Source organism: Haematobia irritans, chromosome 5, assembly GCF_050003625.1.
Source record: "Haematobia irritans isolate KBUSLIRL chromosome 5, ASM5000362v1, whole genome shotgun sequence".
Taxonomy (NCBI): Eukaryota; Metazoa; Arthropoda; class Insecta; order Diptera; family Muscidae; genus Haematobia; species Haematobia irritans.
The window spans coordinates 63,164,820-63,169,727 of NC_134401.1; the positions used below are offsets into that span (position 1 = coordinate 63,164,820).

Here is a 4,908-nt window from a genome sequence, read left to right on the forward strand (position 1 = left end):
TTTGCTTTGTAGTCAAGATGCAAAAAAGCAACAAATTTAAAGACAATTTCATTACATTTGAAGAATTTTTCTGAATTATTAAAGTCAAGTTGACCTTAGCCCAAACAGTTTTTCTTTCATGTTATGATACCCATTTTTAAGTGAAATCACTTAATTATAAGGATAATACGACTTCATTGAAAAGTTTATTGACTTTTGGACAAGGAAAAAAACTTTAGAGAATTGCGTCTTCCGTGCTAAGCAAAATTTGTATTCGTATTTTAAAGTCATGAAATCTTTGACCACACGACAATATTTTTTTCAGTGTAGTTAAAAATTCTTTTAAATTTTAGTTCATCTATGGCATTGTACTTTAGCTACATTTTACACCACCATAAGATATTTACACTCCTACAAAAATCAATCAACTATTTGATTCATTCAATTAAATAATTCATTGAAATTGGCTACAAATTTCATTCAAACCATTTATATATTGCGCCCCCAAAATCGTATTTAGTTTTATTTGAGATAAAAGAAAATATGTGTTTCTTATAAAACATATTCAATATTCAATATTTTTTTATTTTTTGAATTATGCAATAGACAAATAAATTTGGTTCTTGTCATTTGTGTTTTGTTCTAACAAACTTACACATACAAATATCAATAACAATTATAGGGTGGAAAAAAACTATATAAATCATTATCTTCCTCATAATAATAACCATGTCAGCTTGTTCCTTCTACTATGTAGATGCGCCTAGATTTCCAATAAATCGGCAGCCTGTAAGCTAAATTAGTTTTTCTGAAAGTAAACAGAATAATTCGAATTTAATTTTGTTCAATTAAAAGTTAATTTTGTTAAACATTACCTGCATAGAATATCAAGTTCCAGGTTGCATATTTATAATCTTCTTTTGCAGTTGTAGTCTTTTAGCATAAAAAGGTGTATTAAGGTTCTCGGTAATTTAATTTTAGTAACAATTCCTTTCCAAAATGTCCACACATTGAAATCGCATATTAAAATTTGAACCAATCAAATACAAAAAAATGGCAAAGCAATGTAATATTTGGTGTTATATTGATGATACTTTGCAAATTCTGGAAATAGAAAAAAATATATATGGAAAATACATATTTTTATTATTTTCGGATATTTTTCATATTTTAAAATCCAAAAGAAAGAACTTTTTTACCATTACATACTCGTAATTCAGCTCATTAGTTTATATATCAGATATACTGCTCTCTACTTGGGTTCAAACTCAGAAAGGCTGGTAAAACAAAAATGCAATTTAATGCCAACGCTACTTCGCAACTTCAAGGTGAATCTTCCAACAAACCCATACCGCTCTTGGTTTTAAGAAAACTAGGAGTGAAAAAAAATTATAATTTTAAAGATCAATACGGTACCCAACTTTTGATTGCAAACATATTCTTATATATTTGATAAAATGATGGAGTTGATGGGATTGATTGGTAAATTTCACGAAATAAAATTGCTCACTAAAAGAAATGAATAAAAAATATATTATTTTAGTCCGTTTAATGTAAACAGGCTTCAATGGAAAACGGTATTCACATTTCACAATTTCTTACCTTTAATAAACGTAGATTGTTTTCCATTTTTATAATACCACAAATCACAAACACAGGTAATTTCAAATGCGTTCTGTCATATATTTTTTCAAACCTTTACCACGTGGCCATGTGTTGTTGCACACTTTATTTATTTCAACACTTTGCTATGATTTGTTGTTGCGTTCAAAATATTTATGCACACATTTTGAATGCAGCAGACAGAATGTCGCCAATCATGTTTTTCAATTTACGTGAAAAACAAAAAACCAACCGTTCGTTACGAGTTACTTTCACAGACTGATCTCTCCATCATACATTGTTGAATAAATACCCATTCTCTTGTTCTCTTTTCGCTCTTTCCATTGCTCAAAATTATTCAAATTCAATCACAAAGGTGATTGGATCAATCATATGTGTAATTGGAAATGAAAAATTTTCCAATCACGTTTGTAATTGAAAATTATTTCCGAATTGATTAACAAATTGATTGAAGCAATTTATATTTTAATTGTAAACGTAACAAATATCAATCATTTTTTTATTTGGTTTTTATTCGGATTTAATTAAATAATTAATTGGATCAATTAACATATTAATTGAATCCGTTTCCAAATTCAATTAAGTGTTTAATTGTAAAAATTTTGGTGATAATTTTTTGTTTGTATACAACTGAAGCATACCAAACAAAACCGGGCAAAACCCAAACATTCCTACAACAACAAAAACACATGTGACTTCATTGAAAACAACACATCACCCAGCCAAATAAACCATCCGCAAATAACAAACACACACACAAACCACTGAAAGAACAAAAATAAAAACAACTCCACGCTCAGATATACACACCATACCAGCTTTCGCTACCATTTCTCATTAATGCATTGCTCTCAATGCATGCTCTCACTCTCAAACAAAATTTAAGTAGCATCATATTTACATTAATCAAATTCCACGTTGCCGAGAAAGATCTCTACACATTAGTTCATCGCATCTGCTGACAATTTACTCTAAGAACAATATTCGTAAAGGCACGTCAGTTTAAGAACGATGAAAAGTTTAACTTAAAATTAACAAAACCTTCATGAAACGTTATCAACCCATTTTTGACAAAAATGTCTATAAATTTAATGACATGTGAACTAAAAATATTCTACCAACTATTATTAATTATAGTAATTGCCAATAAGGAATTGCTATCCGTTTTCAAGTTAATTTTTCGTAAAAAAATATTTTTTCATACAAAAAGGTCTTATAGTAAATTGCACTTATTATTTAGAAAGTACTTTACATTTCACAAGTAGTTTTATAGTATGGCAAACGAATTTTTAACTACCATTTAGGACAATTTTTAAGGAAATTTCCATCGTATTTTGTAGGCCATGGACTAAACGATTTGTAAAATTTCCTTTTGAGTAGTTAATTTTCGTTGAAGATACGAAAAATGAACGAAAAATGAAGTGTACACTAATAGAAAAAATTACATTCCACAATCGTGAATGGAAAGTATAAAAATCAAACGGAAGCGTTCACGAAAAATCAAAACAGAATGTCCAAAGTTTCGTCCACGATTTAATGAACTGTGCACAGTGGTTCCAAATCGCTTTTTATACCATTCACCACTACTGTGGTACAGGGTATAATAAGTTTGTGCATTTGTATGTAACGCCAAATTTAGTCAAAATCGGTTCAGATTATATACAGCTCCCATATATACGTACACCAGAGATGGGGAAATATGGTAGACTGTTACACATTTTAGACCCATTTTCAATGTAAGTTTCCTCCAATGACCTGGATAGCGTTAGCCGAGATAGTAACACAAATTTTGGCCTACATAGGGGTGAAGGGTATAACATAGTCGGCCCCGCCCGACTTTAGACTTTACTTACTTGTTTGGTAATAAGTTTGCAACATCTTTGTGTGAAAGCTGATGTGTTTTCCTCTAAGTTTGTGACTCCCTAGTGGGTCCACGGACTGACCTGTAGGCGTTGAAAGTTGTTCACCCCGGGGGGTATACAATTTTGTGAAAGCCAGAGTTTTACTTAGATTTGCTTGAAATTTTACACCAGGAGTCTTTTGAGTAGTACAATCAAGTATGCAAAGTTTAAAAAAAACGTTATTTTTTGGTAATATGCATATTTCTCAGCTGTTTACCGGTATGATGTTGAAACCTTTTACAGTTAATTAGTGAACACATGGGGCTTTTTGGAAAATATATCGGCTTACAATCGGTGCTTTGCCAAATGAGAATTTTTCAAAACAAAATTTTTTCATTTTTAAAAATTTCAGATTTTGGGATTAGACGAACTCATACACTACTTGACCAAAATAAGCGACAAGAGCTTAAAACGTATCTTTATTTGGGAGATATATACTTGTTATGTTGCACTTCTCCACCAATGTCATCCAGAATGCAAATTAGTTTTCTAAATTTAGACGTAAGTACTCAACTCTACACTGAAAAAAATATTGTCGTGAGGCCAAAGATTTCATGTCCTTAAAATACGAATGCAAATTTCGCTTAGCATAGAAGACGCATTTCTTTAATATAAAGTTTTTTTTCCTTGTCCAAAAGTCGATAAATATTTCAATGAAGTCGTATTGTGCTTATAATTAAGTGATTCCGAACGAAACAAGCTATCGACTTCAAACTTGGCATAAGTAATTGTTATTGAAGTAGGTCGGATGGTATTGCAAATGGGTCAATCGGACCACTTTTACGTATAGCCCCCATATAAACAGACCCCCAGATTTGCCTTGCGGAACCTTTTAAAGAAGAAAATTTAATCCGGTCCGGTTGAAATTCGGTACTTGGTGTTAGTAAACGGTTTCAAACATTCGTGCTAAAATTGGTCCATATAGGTCCATAATTATATATAGTCCCCATATAAACCGATCCCCAGATTTGACCTCTGAAGCCTCTTGGACGAACAAATTTCATCCGAGCCGGTTGAAATTCGGTGCGTAGTGTTAATATATGGTCTCTAACATCCATGCGAAAATTGGTTTAAATCGGTCCATAATTATATTATGGCCCCTTGTAAACCAATCCCCAATTTTGCCCTCCGGAGCCTCTTGGAGGAGCAAATTTCATCCGGTTGAAATTTAGTACATGGTTTTGATGTATGGCCTCTAACACACATGCAAAAATTGGTCCAAATCGGTTCATAAATGTATATAGCCAATATAAATCGACCCCCATATTTCACTTCTGGCTCATAAATTACCACGGAACAGTTCATAGCGGTTCGTAATTATTTATAGGCTCCTCTATATCGGCCTTTGTTGTCTAATATAAACCCCGTATGGACCAACTTACAATTTAGAAAACGATGTTAGGAA

The 4,908-nt window shown here is 31.7% G+C and overlaps 1 long non-coding RNA gene across 1 annotated transcript; it reads right to left on the reverse strand.

Moving 5' to 3' along the window:
- Positions 1-527: 527 nt before the first annotated feature.
- Positions 528-1,654, reverse strand: LOC142240567 (uncharacterized). Its single transcript, XR_012723314.1, has 4 exons — positions 1,582-1,654; positions 1,179-1,351; positions 855-1,083; positions 528-787 (listed from the first exon to the last, which is right to left on the reverse strand). It is a non-coding gene; the product is annotated as an uncharacterized LOC142240567 (long non-coding RNA).
- Between the last annotated feature and the right edge of the window lie 3,254 nt (positions 1,655-4,908).